Here is an 18,328-nt window from a genome sequence, read left to right on the forward strand (position 1 = left end):
GCTGGGACCCATTGATGTCCTAGCGCTCTGCCAAAAATCTCACATGAGGAGTTCTGCAGCTCTGTCTTCATTTTTACCCAGGACATCCCCTCAGAGCCCAGTGGAGGAAGGGAATCTACACCCCCTTCATTCTGATTGAAAGTTAGCTCAGTGGGGAAACTGACTTGGGGTCACTCATCTGAGTGAGGCCACAGAATCAGTGACTGTGTCCAATGAGCCCACAGCAGAGATCGGCTTGTTGACCAGAAGCAGACAAAGGACGGGGTCTGGGGGTGGGCATCGGGGGAGGTACTGCATCCATCCAGCCCCTGCTCACTTAGCTCATTATCTGTCAGGTTTTGTGAGCTAACACCCTGGGAAGCACGAGGAGCCCCGGGCAATGAGACCTAGAAAAGGAATGATTGGTCCGATGAATGTATTTACATTAGGTGGCTCAGATGGTCCAGAATCTGCCTGCAATGTGGGAGATCTGGGATAGATCCCTGCGTCAGGACGATCCCATGGTGGAGGGCATGGCTACCCGCTCCATTATTCTTGCCTGGAGAACCCCAAGGACAGAGTAGCCTGGCCAAACAATGGGGTCACAAAGAGTTGGACACGACTGAGCGACCACATGGTGTGATGTGATGATTGTAGGAAGTGACTGAGGGGAGACAGAGGACGAAGGGTGCTGGGCACCAAGCTCAACATGGCGGAAAAAGACAAGACTCCCTGCAGGGGGCAAGGTGCCGGCTCTCAGGGACCCTCCAGCGCCTCTCAGCCACACCAGCCACTCTCCTCCCGCACATCCAAGTGATCTTACTGCCCTCTGAGATGTCCCGTGACATTCAGCACTTCTGTGATGCGGGGAGCAATCACACAGGGGCTCAGACCCCCGCCTCCCCTTCTTTTCTCATCCCTGCCACCGCTTGCTCAAGATATGGGGCAGAATAGACATCTGTGTTTTTTCCCAAAATGCTGTGGTTCTACCTATATGAATTATCTCCTAAAGAATACCTCTAAGCTTCCTCTTTTTTCTTGCTCTGCAGCCAGGAACAAAATGCCTCTGGAATGAGGCAAACAGTAAACTTTAGGTACTGCTCTCAGCTCAGACACACGTCAGTAGGTGGAAGGTTTCAAAAAGGAGACTGTGTATGTTATGACTATGTCATCATATTAGACTTCAAAGAAAGCAGATGACGGTTTGTTTCCATTCTTTCCCATTGATTTCAGGGTTTCTTCTCTATGCCTCCAGGGCAGATAGCCTTCTGCAAACCCAGCTGGGAAACTTCCCTTTTCTACTCTTCCCACATTAGCATCCCTGAGGTGCTTTGGGGACACCAGGGTATCTCTCTGAAAGTGGAGCAGGTTGGAGAAACGAAATTGAACTCAGACATGACAGGGAAATGCCAGAGACCATTTACCTGGGATCACTTGAGAAAAGAAGACAACAAAGATGAGGAGGTAAGACAGCTTCAAGGCTGGTTCAGAAGAGACTCCTCACAAGTTCCTGGAAAGGAGAAAACAAACAGCACTTCAGCGGGTTGAATAAAAAGCAACCCAAAGCTTCTTTTATAGGTCCAATCAGGGCGACTGCATGTGGAAGACAGTGTTCAATTCTAATCTGAGTACTAACTACAATATTCACTGGACTTTGAAACCACGTGACATTAACAGGAGCAACGATTAACAATGTTCCGAGCAAAGCTGGAGGGGTTTCTTTTGTTAGCTTTTAATGGGTGCAGGACCAGAAGAGAACAACAATGATGATGACAGTAAAAATAAGAATGAATAGATGGGATGTCCCTGGCAGTCCAGTGGTTAAGACTTGACCTTCCAGTGCAGGTGATGTGAGTTCCAACCTTGATTGGGGAGCCAAGATCCCACATGCCTTGTGGTCAGAAAGACAAAACATAAAGCAGAAGCAATAGGGTAACAAATTCAATAAAGATTTTAAAATGGTCCACATCAAAAAAATAAAAATCTAAAAGAATGATTAAAATTGATGGAGCACTTACTCTATGGGAACCTGTGAGTAGTTCAGATGACGTTTTCCCATTTGCTTTCATAGAGTTAGTACCATCCGCTACTTCAACTCAGGCACAAGTACAGTCAAGATACAATCTTTTATTTTTCCAATAGTCACTCCTGCACTTAACCGAATGGGACTTCGAGAAGGAAAACTATCACAGGGTTTAGGACTCACTTCTCTTCAGATGCTGAGAGGTGTCTGAGATCTATTGTAGCATGTCACTTGGCTCAGTTTGTACAGAAGATGGTCCCCCTGCATCTGACAATGGGCTTCATCTGTGCTCTAGGAATGACCCTGCTGATTCAGAACCCTGTCCAGGCCATGGTGATGTCTAATGACCGATAAAGCCTCATGTGCTTGACTCTTGTGCTATAAAACACAGCATAGTTCCAGGGTAAGTGAAAGTCGAAGGGCTTTGCTCCTTAGCCAAAGCCTGAATCAAAAAAAGTTTGGAACAGGGGCTTAGTGCCCCTGATGAAGGACAGAAGGAATGAAAACAGCTCACCAGACTGAGATGGCATCTTGAGATCAAAAAATGAGGAGGCTGCTGGGTATAATCAATAAGTCCGTTTTTTACCAAGGTTGGGGGAGCACCTTACTTACTCACAGAGCAGGACTCCAAGGCTCCCTCTGAGGAGCCACTGGGGCTATTTTGTTGTTAACCTGGTGTATGCAGGTGGGGGGTTGGAAATAGGAATCTATTTTCCTAAGATTTGTGAAAAGGTAACTAGTCACATGGGAATACATCAGGGAAGTTTATCCTCATTGTTTGGGGACTAACAGAGCATAGAGGCTGCCTGGTCCTAATGGTTATTAAACAATATCTATTAACTACAAGACCCTGATGACAGAGACGTGATTCACCACACAGGCCACTTCTGGGCAGGGTCAACAGAAGGACGGCCGGAGCTGCACAAGCCCAAGATGGGGTCAGTGATGCTAACAGACATCCAGGCACCCTCCTCCTGGTTTCCCTTAACCTGCTGTTTCTCTCCTCTGTCACCAGGCTTGGGCTGAGCCATCCCTAACTTAAGTCTCAGCAGCTAGTGGTGAGATTTCAGTTTTTTCTCACCCAGAAAATCTTGGGCTTCTCATAAGAAATGATCCCCCTTATTCTGAATGAAGCATTTTTCTGTAACAAATGTCTTCAGAGTGACTGACTCAAGAATTCTTATATTTTCCTCTCATCTCAAGATGATGAATGATTACTCATCCTATATTTATACAATTAATCAGAACCCACCAAGTGAAGCGTGTTGCAGGTGATTATGATGGCCTTCCTACAACCCGAATAAACTAGTCTTACATTATACCAATACTAATATCATCCCTAATGATATCCATGGGGAAAAAATAAGACTAGAGATATTCAGTGTGGTGTTCGAGTTTGTATGTGGTGAAATTAAAGTTCGAATCAGGAATCTGACTCTAGATAATGAATTCTTTATTACTGCATGATGTTCTACTTGTCTCCTTCCTCAAGGATTAAGTATTAGAATCAAGTGAAAATTATTATACATTTTAAAAGAATGATAAATTGGCTCATGACTTTCCATACACTAGTGATAATCTAGAAATTAGGATTTAAAAATATTTTTTTATTGACTAAGTTGATTTTAAAATACCCTGTAAAGGGAAAATTTGCAAGAATAAGCTGGATAATTTTTATAAAGAAGAATGCAGTGACTTTCCTTACCAGATGTTATAATTTATGATGGTGCTGAGGCTTGAAATATGTGACTTTGGCTGAGGAATTAAAACAAAATAAAACTTGAGGCAAAACAAAGAAGCCAGAAACAGTACACTGGTTGTTCATCTGCTAACCTGTTCTGAATTTTCTTTAATTATTCATGATTGAAAGTCAAGTGAAAGTGTTAGTTGCTCAGTGGTGTCTTACTCTTCCCGATCCCATGAACTTTAGTGCACCAGGCTTCTCTGTCCATGGGATTTCCTAGGCAAGAATACTAGAGTGGATTGCTGTCTACTCCTCCAGGGGTTCTGTCCAACCCAGAAATCTGCATAGCAGGCAGATTCTTTACCATCTGAGCCACCAGGGAAGCCCACTCATCACTGATTGGGACCCAGTTATAGAACTGGTCCTCGTCACACCAGCGCAATGCCAGTCACACTCTTTCCTGTGAGATTGTTCAGGTTTTGGAAGAATGCTCGTGTCTTTTGTCCTTCCTCTTTGTCGCCGGCTTCCTGGGCACCTTGCATCCTGTCTCCGACCTCCCACCCTAAACCTGCTCTGTAAACTGCAGAGAGCTGTGGTCCTGTCAAGGCCTGTTCCCTCCCCAGAGGGAGGAGAGTGACACCTGTATGGAGAGGCAGCCTACTCAGCAAACTACAGACGGGGCCACACCTTGGACAAGTCACGTGAACAAGGAAGACACCAAATGACTGAACCTCTCTCAGGACTCCAGCCTCGGGCTGAAGTGGCTTAAGGGTCACATTTGCTCTGTGAATGAAAACACTGTTGCAACATTTGTGTTCAGTCGTGCAGAACTCTTTGCAACCCCATGGACTGTAGCCTGTCAGGTTCCTCTGTCCATGGAATTTTCCAGGTAAGAATTTAAAGCATAATAACTGTCTCCCTCCCACTGCCTACCCTGCCATGGAAAACATCAGTCCTAATGATAAAACACTCGATTGTGTAGATGTGAGAACTGTCTGCTTTTATTTGCACAAGAGGAGACCTGCTCATGGTCTCTCGCTGGGTTCCTCAGCTGGGCTGCCTCCATCAGCTCGACTTTATTTTGCAGCAAATGGTGGATGCCGCAGGGTCCTCTGAAGGGCTCACAGCTCGGCATCCCTTGCTTTAGGCAGATTCCACCCCGAAGATGGCAGGGTCTTTCAAAATTGAGCACCCTAGTGCTGTCTGGAAAAGGAAAAGACATTTATATGAAGCCTTGTGGAAGTCCCATGAGGAAATCTGGGGGTCTCACCATCTGACTGGGATCCCCTTCTTTCCCAGCTAAACACCAATAGCAAACATCCCCCTCGTATCCCTCACTATCTGTTCTGATGTAAGATGTCAGTGATGCTGATGAACCTGGTTCAAGAAGATGCCACGTGTGGGAGCAAGTAAGCCCCTGAGACGCCACGGTGAGCCTGTGCTCCAGAGCCCGGGCTCCACAATGAGAAGCCCCTGCAATGAGAAACGTGTGCCCTGCAACTGGAGAGTAGCCTGCGCTCTCCAAAACTAGAGAAAAGCCCGTGCAGCAATGAAGACCCAGCACAGCCAAAAGAAAGAAAAAAATATATATATATATGTATATATATATATATATATATACACCCTTCCTGTCACAGGAACACCTGGGTGTTAACCGCAGGGTCTGTAACCACTGCCCCGTGTGCCTCACCAGTCACCCCACCTCCCCATCATGCAAAACCCACCCAGCTCTCACAGGCTCGTTAGATGGAAGCCTTGTCCAGCAGAACTCAAGGTCACACCGTGTCATGTGGCAAGAGGTGTCCGGTCCAGGCCTGATAAAGGAAGTTTGTCTCATACTGGGTTATACCAGTCAAGTGATTCAACTGATTTAGTTCGCAAATCATCCAGCTCATTCCAGGGAAAAGAGAGGAGGGAGAGAGTTACCACGAATAAGACATTTAAGGTCATGAAGATGCAACAATATGCTTTGGAAAGAATTCTCTAATCACTTAATGCCTAATTTGAGTGTGGAAGTGACCTACTAGTAGCTCTGTCATGCTTTACTTTCTGATCATGGTTAACTTAGGGAAGGAAAAACCAAGTAATGATAAGAAAGGGCATCCTGGTTGGTATTTACCCGGCAGTACCTGGAAGAGGATCAAGAGAGCGGTGAGGAAGACATGGAGGAGCCTCATTGTCCTGGAACGGAGGTCCTGGAAGGCCTGGTGGGAAGGATCAAGGACACAGTCAGAAGTCCGAGGAGCTCAGGGCCTCCAGGACCAGAGCAGACATGACCTCCTGCCCCGGGGCCCTGCACCTGCCTCAGCAGGAGGAGTGTGACTGCTCCATCCTTTCTGGCTCCCTGAGCCCCAGCTGTCACTCGCCTTGGGTTTGCATAGACCTGGGGTTTCAGATCTGGGGTTGAGGCCCTCCTGTGCCCACATCTATGGAGGCGGCGTCCCCATGAGGCAGAGGCTGGAGCATCCAAAGCCAGTGGTAGGGCGGGAGTCCGGCTGTCACAAAAGGAGGGTAAGGCCAGCCCCTTGCCGGTGAGGAGGTTCATTAGAAAAGATTTAGAGCCCAGTTGATTGGATCTTCAGGGCTACTTGAAAGGAAGATCCAGAATGGTGGTGGGTTATAATCTTCCTGGAGAATCCACTTTAAAGGAAGAAAAAGTTTGTATTGGTTAAAAATTAGTGGAGAAATATACCCAATTATTTCTAGGATTTTAATTTTAATGTTTACTTTCATTTAAATCTATCACAGTTTTTCTCATTATAAAACATAATACATCAGGAAGTTTCAACTAAAAACACCCAGAATTTCAGGTCATAAGTAAATGCAAAAATGAAAGATTTTTTAAAAACCCATAGGCCCACCCTTCAGTTATAACTACTACCTACAATTCAGAATATTTCAGCTCTTTTCCTTTGCAAATGAAATTGTGTAAATATTTATTTTTAATTTAAAACATAGAATCTTACTTCACACTCAATGCCAATGTGTTTTTACCACTTAAATATTATCTGGGAAAAATTTTACATCTGTTCAAATGAATTTGCCTCATAAATTTGTATGACGATATATATATATATATATATATCTTGAGGAATTTATATAACACTTTTGTATAAATTCCTACAAGTGGAATCTCTCTCTCTCTCTCTCTCTCTCTCTATATATATATATATATATATATGCATTTTTCAAGTTTTAATGGGTTTTTCCCAATTGCCCATGCTAGAAACGTTGTACCACTTTATCCTCTTACTGACAATGTTAAAAAGTATATTTGACAGCCAATATTCTCATTACTAGTGGTTTTAAGAATTTTTTCAATTTTTCCAAATTGAATGAGGGAATATTTTCTTTTTTGTTTTAATATATTAAAAAAAAATTGTTTCTGAGGTTGAACATTTTGAAAAATGTTTTTTGGTTATTTTTATCTCTTACACTTTACCCATTTTTCTATTCATCTTTCCTTGCTGACTTCTCAGAATACCATGTATATTTAAGGTCACTAATCCTGTATTATATGTATTGCAAAAATTGTTTCTGGCTTGCTTTTGGCTGTGTGCTTGCTCATCTAATAGATGGAATTTAGAGCTACCCTTAGAGATAACATTTGGTTTTCTTCAAAGATATTTATTAGTATGTTTATCTACTTCTGTCTGTACTCCTGGTTAGTTTCATCCTTAATTCTTTCAGTCCTGGAATGGAGGCTCTTCTGAAAACCTATGACAGACAAGTCCCCAGCAGTGACCTGAGAACTGTTGCTTGCACCATCCAGCACTATGAATTTCCTGAGCCCACAGACGTGCCCTCACTCCCACATGTCTCATATGGAAGGCTGATGTCTGAGTTCACATCTCTGTCTTCTTAGGAAACCTAGTCTTGCACGGAAGAGAAACAAGCTCATACATGATTGGAAGGAATTGAAAATGATCAGGGCCACCCGGGTGAGCCAAGTACAGCAGGGAGGCCGTCAGGGGGAGGACGGGGTAACACATGTTATACACCCATCAGAGCACCTAAACCACACAGCCTGCCTGGCACCTACCTAGTCCTGGTCAGAGACAGTTCTGTTCCTTCTGCTCTTCTGTTTGTCTCTGCCGGAGGCAGCACTAAGTGATCTGAGCTGTTAGTAAAACACAGCTCCTCGAGTTCAAGATAATCAAATCTCCCTCTGTAGTCTCTTTCAGAGGGCATGGCTATACTCACTGATTCTCTATTACCAAATAACATTTAAATTATTCCATCAAGTTAAACACAATGTTATTGCTTCATTGAAATTACAGGTTTTACTAAAGAAAAAAAAAATGATATGTGGGTGATTGAGTCTAAGAACTAGATTTCCCTTTAGATGTTTTTGCCTCCTCTTAGTACAACCTTTTGTACTAAGAAACTTACCTTCAGTAAGTTTCTTTCTGGGTCCTTCAGAGTGTTTTTGTAACTTGGCTCCTAGATATTTCATGGTTTTTCTTTTTGAGCCACATTCTTCTTTCATTATATTTTATAACTGCTACTGTCTGCATAAGAAAAGCTCTGGATCTGGGATAATCATGCATCACTAGCCCACACGTTGAACTCTTATTCATTTAGATTTTTTGTGGTTACTTCTCAGTGGTTTTGCAGTTCTAAAATTATAGGTCTGTAAGAATTATCATTAACCTCCTGGGTTCTGAAGTGTAGGATTCTTCCTTTCTGCTCTCCATGAAAGACATTGACTCACAATGCCTGGAACTGTCAGAGATCCTCAAAGCCAACTTCCTTACTTCACAGAAGAGGAAACTGTGGCCAAACAAGGTCAAAATCATGTCTAGGGGTTATCCTCTGGTAAATATCTTTTATGCTGCAAACTATTTCTCAGTTATGACAATGCAAACATTAACTTGTTTTTAATCCATTTCCCCTGTTTTCCTGTTTCTTTTATCCCTTCTTTCTCCTGTCAAAGATCAACTTCCTCAATCTCCAAAAATGAAACAAGGTTTTTCAAAAACAGTTTCTAAAGACAGTTGCTGTTTTTTAAATAGATGCTTCCACCTTTTTTTCTTTATGTGTAATTTCTTCTGTAAAAACCATTGATTTTTCTTCCAGGGCTTGATGAAGAATTTCAACTCATGCATGAAGCACAAGTTGTAGTTTAAGCCAAGATGTCCTTGGGTGGTCAGAAATGACTGTGTCCAGTGAAGAAATGGAGGGAGTTTTAATGACAACACCAACACCCAGTGCTTCTGCCACCCTGGGATTAAGTCTACCACTCTTGCAGGGTCAAAATGGAGATGATTGAGTTCGTGTCAAGATTTCTGTTTAAAAGTTAGAGCGAGATAAACATCCACATTGGGTCTAGTAATGTGGGCTAATTCTGATTATGGGCCCTGAGTGAAATCTCTGGAGGATGTATGGGCTGTGAGAGAAATTGTTCAAGGCAAGGATGGTTGCTACTTCAAAGGAGAGAAAATAGAAATGGAGGGAAGAAGGGAGGGAGAGAGAGCAGTCACAAGAATCTCATAAAATTCTTCTTCAGTTTTGGGGCCATAAAAGGCCCCAGTCTGCTCCCCACGTGCTCCTCCAGCAGAGCAGGCCAGGGAGAATGTGGCCCTGGATTAGCACCTCTTTTCTCTGTCAGGTGCTGGCAGCTCTGTTCCCACCCGGCTCTGCTCTGAGGAGCTTGCTGGCTCCACTCTGACAGGACAGGCCTCACTCTGAACTCTCGTTCTCTCCCTAGAGAAACAGAATGACGTGCTTGAGTCATGAACGAGTTGGGAGTCCTGTTACCTGTCGACTTTGTTTCACCTACAAGACTCCGAGGTCTTGAAAACCCAAGACTGAGTCTCCTCAGCGTTGAGCTGAGGTGTGAACCAGACGAAGAATAACTCGAGCATGGAAACAGGAAGCACCTTTGACAGAACCATAGGAACGTGGGATTCTTCTCCTTCTTCGTCTGTGCCCAGACTTCTCCCATCAGAGCCTGGGCTCCCATGCCTTCTGCGCTGGACCTCGAGGGGCCTCACTCATCGGTCCTGACTCAGGGGCTCAGGAACCTGGGCCCCCGGCCTGCCCGATTCTGCACACACTCCAGTCTCGGGGTCCTGCTTCCAGTGAGAATAAGAATGGGCCCTTCAAGCCCCCGACGTCTCAGGTGGGTCTGGGGGAGGCACCATCTCACGTGCGCAGGGGTGGCTTTGGGTCTTGGGCCGCCATGAGCGTCGGTTGTGCCCGGAAGTGTGTTGGGTGCTGGGCAGCACCTCACCAGCTTCGCGCAGAGCGCCCCAGGACCCTCTCCCTGCGGAGCGCCCGGGACCCTCCCTGCGGCCTCCCGGGGACGACCTCGAGCGGCCGTTCTCTCCGCGGGGAGCAGGACCACACCGAGGTCAGGAGGACTAAGCCTCGGGTGGACGCAGAGCCGGGCCCGCCACCGCACATGTCCGGTCCCGCAGCCCCTTTCCTCCCTCAGAAGCAGCCTCAGACACCTCTGGGATGTCTTGTGGAAAGATGACGCTGGACGGGGGCTTCGGACCCCAGGCTCTGGTCCCGGCTCCGCCTCCGACTACAGGTCACATCCCTTTGCGGCGCCTCCATGCCCTCATCAGCAAGATGCCAGAGCTGGGTGAGCTGAGGCATGATTCTGAGGCACGTGGCTCCAGGTGCTTCTGAGAGGCATTGGGGCCTGATGCAGAGCAGGGATCATGGGAGGATGGCCGCTTGCCTGGTCCTTGGGCTCCCGCCTGGGGTCCCCCGAGCCGAGACCCGGTCCATCCAGGCCCTCAGCTTCGCTTACCCACCTCCTCTCCCTGCTGTGGGCAGCGAGGCCTGAGGAGCCTCTCCTTCGTCCTCCAGGGCCTGTTCCTGGAGGTGCCCTGACGGCCCGCTGTGTTCCCATCACCGGGCGCTAGTGAACCAGAAAAATCACTGAATGGGCATCTGAGGAGGCGCAGTGCCTCATGGCCGGGACACAAGGGCCACCGCCTGGCGCTCAGGGACTCTGTACCCAGGCCTGGCTCATCGGCAGAGACTGGAGGGGACGCGAGGCTGCAAAACGCGGGGGGCTAGTCACTGCCCCTGCCTCAGCAAGCTCAGGGAGCCAGTCACCGCTGACCCCCCAGAGCTGAGCTGCTGGGCAAGTGGAGGGTGTCAGAGGGTCCAAGTGCTGCTCCAGCACCAGGAACACTGAGGACGGGAGGAGATAGAAGGAGGAGAACAGCTCTCTGTGATACCGTGGCATGGCCTTAGGGCTCAGATGGTCAGATTCCCCTGCAGAAGGGAGGAAATCAAGAGGAAATAGGGCAGCATGCCAGCAAGAAAAAGAGAGAAAACCTGTCTGGGGAGACAACGCAGTAAATCATACCTAGATGTGCACTTTAACCATTGCATCAGCAGGGAAGTAGGGGGCTGGGGCGGGGAAGCAAGGAACTCAGCTGAGAAGAGGCAGGAGTCTTGGGGTCTTCAGTACTTTAGTCTGTGGAGGGTGCTTCAGCAGGTACATTTGAAATAGGGAGACAAAAAAATGGTTTAGGTTGAAAATGACAAAAATACTTTGGCAATAATATTAAAAAGTGTCCATAAAAGGAAATAGAACAACATTGCTTAATTTCACCTTTTAATCTTCTTTTATTTTCTGATTTCTCTTCTGATTATTATTCAGAAATCTAGACATTTCCTCCATGAAAGAGTGTCATTAATGAGTCTTAGGATTAACTGAGAAAACACCAATTTTAAAGTCAGGAAACCGGGGCTGTGGCTCCAGAGATGCCAATTGCCTCTGGACCCCTGGGAAGTACCCTCTCTTTTCGGGACCTTACTTTTCTCATCTGGAAAATGGGATGATCACTTAGGTCCCTCCAACTCTGAGATGCTACAGCATCGGAGCCCAGGGCTCCCACCTGCTGACACTAGGCTCCAATGAATGGTTTCTTAGCAAAAAGATACTTCCTGCACTAAGTAAAAGCCAAATTATCTGCCTCTGGGGAAAATATGTTTGTCCCTCCTGCTTAATAAAAGGAAGTAAGTTATTTAGAATGCAGGCTTATCCACCTGCTTCATGTTACACGAGTATAGTAATCTAACATCCTTGAAGTTTCTGGGCAAAGCACTCAAGTGAGAGAAACTACACAAAGATAGGAAACAGTCAAATGGGTCCCTTCGGGCATCACCTGGTTCTCAGTTTCTAGCACTCTCTTGGCCCTCATTCCAGGCACAGGGCAGCTTGGCTCAGCACCATTCTTCCTGAGACCCATTTCCTCTGCTCCCACGATTTCCAGTTCCTAGGCAGAATCGTGTACAAAATGAACAAAATGTGCTCCCAGAATGCAGGGGCTTTCAGCTGGATCAAACAGATCCACACTGTAACAGTTCATCACTATTCACTGCAGTGAGGAGGAGGGGTCTTAAAGGAAGGAATGGCTGTTCCTGTTCCTATGGTGTGGGGGTGGGAGCAGGGGGAGAGGTTGAGAAAACTTTGCTGTGAGGTCAGTTTTTGATTTATGGTCTAAGGGATGAGTCAGTATTTATGAGGCAGACACACACACAGTGGTGAAGCCAGTCCTGGAAAAAGGAAGACCATAGGCAAAGATAGAAAGGTGTAGATTTCAATGTGAATTTGGGAAGTCATGTGTCCTTTGGCTAAAGAAAAAGGAAACACTGTAGGATATGTAGACTCAGGTTTGGATATTTGAATTTGTCTTGTAAGCAAAGAGAAGAAACTGAAGGACTTTAAATGAGAAAATAACACTGTCAAGTTTGTAATCTGGAAATAACTCGGTAGCTATATATAGACTGGATTCAGGAAGTGAAGGTAAAGGACTGTTATAAACCCATCATACATAAAACAGCTAGCTAGTGGGAAGCTGCTGTATAGCACAGGAAGCTCAGCCTCAGGAAGGAGAAGAGATGTGCTGACTTGACCATCACATGAGGGGCCACACTGGTAGGAAGCAGTCTGCTTAGGAGGCAGCAATTGTGAATCTGGTTATGAGAATGTGGATGATGCATTTGTGTTATTCTCATTGGTTACCCATTGAAAGAAGGTATTCATAGTAACAATCATGCATCATAGGGAGAAATACCTGTAGCCTGAAACCCAATTCTGTTTACCCCCTACAAAACCTTTTTAAAGTGGATTGTACAGGGACAGCCCTGGTGGTCCATTGTTTAAGACTGAGCTCCCAATGCTGGACAACAGGCTCGATCCCGGGTCAGGGAACTAGATCCCACATGCTACAACTAAGAGTTCAGGTGTCACAACTAAAGATCCTGCATGCAACAGCTAAGAGCTGGCACAAATTAAAAAACAAACAAAAAAGAATCAGTATAAAGCAAGCAGTTAAATACGATAAATAAAGAAAAATAGCACAGGAATATTTCACCTGGACAAAGAGCAGTCATCATCAAACAGAAACCACTCAGAATCTCTCAAAGATGCTGAAAGAAAAAGGAGGTGGTGTGGACCGCGGAAGGGGGGCAGGGAGAAGAGACAGGAAGGTGTGCAGGGAGCTTGGAGAGAATCACACGCCACACGTGGGCACAGACGTAGACACACCTGGGCCCACAACTGGGGAAATTCACTTCTGGTTGCTTTGATTTTCTTTGAAAACCTGGCATGACGTCTCACAGCTGAGAGTGGGCGTGGGGAGCTGACAGGAGCTTTGGAGGAGAAGATGCCACGTGAAGCAGCCGTGGGGAATGAAGGCAAGGGGAGGGGAAGGAGGCATCCAAGCAGGGCCAGTGGGGAGACAGGACCCGCTGTGCATCAGGCGTCCTGAAAACAGGCTGAATCCGGGGGCGTGGGAGGGGGCTTAGCAGCATCAGGTCAAGGATTCTAGGTTCTTCATCTACAAAGGGTTGAGACAATAAGACAGGAGGTGGAAGTTGAGAGCAGTTGCTTAAAATTGAGATTACAGAGGGTTCTCAGGTCCTGGCTGAGAGGGTTTTGTTTGTGTGTTTTCCCTTCTTGACACCAACTGTGTGTCCAGGGCTTCAGCTCAGTTCTGATACTAACCACCCCAGAAGGAGGGCCAGCCTCACAGGTATGATCCCAGTTCCACAAGACTGTCCCCACTTCAGATGCCAACTCTTGGGTCCCCAGCTCCCCCACACTTCTGCCAGACTTGGCTGCAAACTCAGGAATCCCAGTGCCTCCCCCTTCAGGTTGTATGATTTGCTAGACTGACTCACAGAACTCCAGAAAACACCAGAGGAAGGGCCAGGCCACGGCCCCCTCCCCAGGCTCCTTTGTTTTAGAAACCTTGGTTGATTTCTGTAACTGGCCATTTGGGTCACTTGTTTGTTGGTTTCTCTTCCTACACTTTAAATTCTCCCTCGTATGTTTTCAATTCACCAATAGTGCATCCTTGAATGGAGAAGGCACTGGCAACCCACTCTAGTATACTCGCCTGGAAAATCCCAGGGACGGGGGAGCCTGGTGGGCTGCCTTCTATGGGGTCACACAGAGTTGGACATGATTGATGCAACTTAGCAGCAGCAGCAGCATCCTTGAGAACCCAGAACCCCAACCCTATACCTGAACAAAAGCAAAAGCCTAGGCACCCCATGCATTCTCTCCCTACCTGACACCATGGTAGGGAGAGTGTGCTGTTAAGTTTTAGGTCTCCTAAGCAAAAAGCCTCTATTTTTTTCTTTTTTCAGAGCTTCCTGAGTGCATCAGACCACAGGGGGCAGTCTGACCACAACACTGGTGATTCACAGGCTGAGAATAGCAGAAAATAGTGCAGGCCACCCTGGGCTCCCTTTGCCACCCCAGTGATGCCTCCAGCTCCCTTTTGCAGAGGCCACATGCATAATCTGAGCCCAGTAAACGACCAAGCCCTCCTCGGTTCTCAGTGTTGGCTCCAGAGTCACTGAGGAAACAGACTTTATGGAGTACCTGTCAGGAGCCAAACACAGACAAGTTCGTGGTCCCTTCCCCCTCCCAGAGGTCACTGTTGTTGTTCTTGTTATTGTTCAGTTGCTTTCCCAGTCATGTCTAACTCTGTGACCCCACGGGATTGTAGCACTCCAGGTTCCTCTGTCCTTCACGATCTCCTGGAGTTTGCTTAAATTCATGTCCATGAGACTGTGATGCCATCCAACCATCTCATCCTCTGCCACCTTCTTCTCATGCCCTCAGTCTTTCCAAGCATCACGGTCTTTTCCAATGTCTTGGCTCTTTGCATCAGGTGGGCAAAGCATCAGAGCTTCAGTATTAGGCTTCCAATGAATATTCTGGTTTGATTTCCCTTAGGATTGACTGGTTGGATCTCCCTGTAGTCTAAGGGACTAATGCCCACCATTCAGTGAAGATGAGGGTAAATGTTATTTAAAGGTAAACTACAATGAAAAACCATGTGAGTTGAGAACTACTGGCATTAAACTATGGGAACTTATCAGAACTACTGGAATACAAAGCTGGAGGTCCTTGCACTGCTGAGAATGTGTCCTGACCCCACCACCCAGATTCCAGAGTTCTGCAGATGAGATGAGCAGGAGAGGGTCAGAGAGGAGGAGGGGAGGGGGCCAAGGTCACTTGGGGCTGGATGGGGCCGTCCCATAGTTTGACAGGGATGCGGGTTCCAGCTGGACACTCAGGATCTGTGCTCCTCACTCTATGCAAGCTCTGCTTCAATTGAAAATTGGCAAAGACAAAATGCAGGGTTTGTAATAAAAAGATCTCTTTAGGTATCATTTTAAAATGGGTAAATGGGCCGGACAGGAGGGACAGAGGACCACTCCCATGTGTCCTCTCACCTCTAAGGGACCACAAATGCTGTCCATCTCAAAGATTTAACGGCTGGAAACCCACACTGTGAGGGAAAGGGAGACAAGACAGAGAAGAGCGAACCTGAGAACCTCCCTGTGGTGCCTCATCTCACGTACAGACGCGGCTGGGCCTTGCTGCCTGGATATTTGGCCAAACGTCATTCTGGGTGTTCCTGTGAGGATGTTTGGAAATGAGACGTACATTTAAATCAGTGGACTTTGGTAAAGCAGGTTATTATTACCCCTGTGTGACATGGGTGGGCCTCATCCAATCAGTTGAAGGCCTGAACAAAGACTGACTTTCCCCCAAAGGGAAGGAATTCTGCAAGCAGCCAGCTTCAGATTTGAACTCCAGCATCAGCTCCTCCCTGAGTCCTGCTGGTCTACCGAACTGGCACTGGATCTGTTTGTTTGTTTGTTTGGGGACTTGCCAAAACGTTTGTTTGTTTTGAGACTTACTTTCATAATGGTGTGAGATGATTCCTTAAAGAAATGGGTTGTTTCTGTGGAGAACCCTGACTGGCTCACAACCAAACCTGGACAAGTGAAGAGGAAAAAATGGGAGGCACCCCCAGAAAGCCCCTCAGGGATGGGCTGTGGGTGTCTACACTCTGAAGTAACTTTTCCTGGGTTGCAGAACCTTTGAGAACACACTTGAGGAAACAGACACAAGACAGTCTTGGAAAATTTCAGTTTCTTCACCAAAACTTGGCCACAGACTTCAGCTGAGGTTGTGTTAGCATGATGTGGACAACGTGTTTTTGCAACCCTGCAATAACTGACACAGAGACACAGCTGGTGGGAGAAATGAACAGAAGCTAAGAAACACAGAGCAAGAAGGGTGGCCCCAAATGCCAGAGCCGGGAAGCCGGGAGTGGGGGTTGGGAGTGGGCAGAGGACTGGAGAGCCGGGGAGGCTCAGGAGGCAGCCACTCCCGGGGAGCACAGGGCTCAGGGAAGAGCTTCCGCGGAGACCCTGGGTCATGATGGCGGGTCTCTGGGAAGCCCCACCAACCGGCGGCCACTTGGTTTCCATTGCTTCCTTCCTCCCATGGTCCATCAGAAGAGACCTCAACCCCCGATCCACTCTGAGCAGAGTGGACAGAGCTCCCGTTTCTAAGGTCTTACCTCCCTCCTGAAGCTGCTGGGTAAAATAAATGAGGTGGTACAGGTAGCTCACTGGAACCACCGTCTACACAAGCTTGGAGCTGGGTTACCTCTCCTTTAGCAGTTTCCCCTCCACAAGATGAGACAGGCTGAGGATATAGAAAGAGGGTGAGAAAGAGGAGGGGAGGGAAAGGGAGGGAAGCAAAAGGAGCCAGAGTGATGGATACCTGCTCATAGAACCTGCATCACTGCCCCTGAAACATGCAGGAAAATTACAGGAAAGCTCAAAGGGGCTGGGATCTTCAGCAGCAACTAAAGCAAGGGGCATCATTCAGGAACATGCAGCTCCAGGAGAGAACAGGAATGTTGCCGAGGTGAGGGGAGTTGTTTACCTGAGTATATTCAGGGTTACAATATTATCTACATTTGACATATGGGGGACAACTTTTATTTTTGTATTACAAGCTTCAAGAAAGATTGGACCAACTCCTAGCTGATGAAAATATGTAGCAAGTTGAATGAATTCTTGGCAAGCATCCCCAGGAATCTTTGGGTGGAAAAGGGGAGGACTGTAAGTGTGGGGCTTTCTTGTTTATCAAAAGGAATGGAATCTAAGAAAGAGTACAAATGAACTAATTTAGAAAACGGAAAGAGTCACAGATGTGGAAAATAGCCTTATGGTTACCAGGCTGTCGTGGGGGTGAGGGAGGGAAGGTCTAGGAGATTGGGACTAACATATACACACTACAGACTACATATACAAACTACACACTACATGTACAAGCTACCCACTACGTATACATACTACATATACACACTGCACACTACATATACAAACTGCATACTGCATATACAAGCTACACAGTACGTATACACACTACACACTACATATACATACTACATATACACACTGCACACTACATATACACACTACTTTATGGAAAATAGATAACGAATAAGAACCTGCTGCGCTGCACAGAACTCTATAGGCCAACTCTCCTCAGTACTCTATGATGGCCTATAGAGGAAGGAATCTAAAAGAGAGTGGATATATGTATATGTATAACCGATTCACTTTGCTATCCTCCTGAGGCTAACACAACATTATAAATCAAGTATACTCCAAAAATAATTTTAAAACTAAAAACGTTAAAAAAAAAAAAAAAAAAAGAAAGAACATTGTAAAATGAAGGGGGGCAGGCAGGAGTTTTCTTAGGAGAAAGGCTAACTCCGGGAGGTGGAGTGTTTCTGTGCGACCACTAGAGGGCGGCAGCTCGCCCCACCCTGCGCCTGGACTCCAGGCCCGGCAGCTCCTCGGCTTGTGCAAGTGGTCCTTCTAGGCACCCTGCCAGGGATCCCAGGTTGTTTTTGCTTTTGTTTTCTTAACCACTACACTCTTTTAAAAGAGAAAGTCGTTTCAGAGAAAACAAATAAATCTAAACCCCAGAAAGAAACCCAAGTTGGTCAAAATATGCACACGGAGCTGGCAACTCTCACCCCATCTCCCTTGTGGTCAGAACTGGGGTTCTGCCCATCACCTCCCCTCCCCTCCCCCCCCCCCCCCCCCCCACACACACACAACCACATCCTTCAGAGCAGCGCTTCCCAAATGTTTCCTGGTGAAAACTTTTATTATGTTTGTGTATGCCAGCCTGTGCATTTTTAAAAGATGTACAAATTATTAGACCTATTTTTTGTTATTAGATTCAACAAACATAACATTTCATTTCAATAAACATAGTCGGAACAAACCACACAGAGTAAAAAGGGAAATGAACTGCATGCATTGTCCACTGGAGG

At 46.6% G+C, this 18,328-nt stretch overlaps 1 long non-coding RNA gene across 1 annotated transcript; it reads right to left on the reverse strand.

Moving 5' to 3' along the window:
- Positions 1-4,662: 4,662 nt before the first annotated feature.
- LOC139180191 (uncharacterized) lies at positions 4,663-15,167 on the reverse strand. The gene is made up of 3 exons (XR_011564501.1): positions 6,053-15,167; positions 5,422-5,890; positions 4,663-4,889 (listed from the first exon to the last, which is right to left on the reverse strand). It is a non-coding gene; the product is annotated as an uncharacterized lncRNA (long non-coding RNA).
- Positions 15,168-18,328: the final 3,161 nt, after the last annotated feature.

This window comes from Bos indicus, chromosome 27 (assembly GCF_029378745.1).
Source record: "Bos indicus isolate NIAB-ARS_2022 breed Sahiwal x Tharparkar chromosome 27, NIAB-ARS_B.indTharparkar_mat_pri_1.0, whole genome shotgun sequence".
Taxonomy (NCBI): domain Eukaryota; kingdom Metazoa; phylum Chordata; class Mammalia; order Artiodactyla; family Bovidae; genus Bos; species Bos indicus.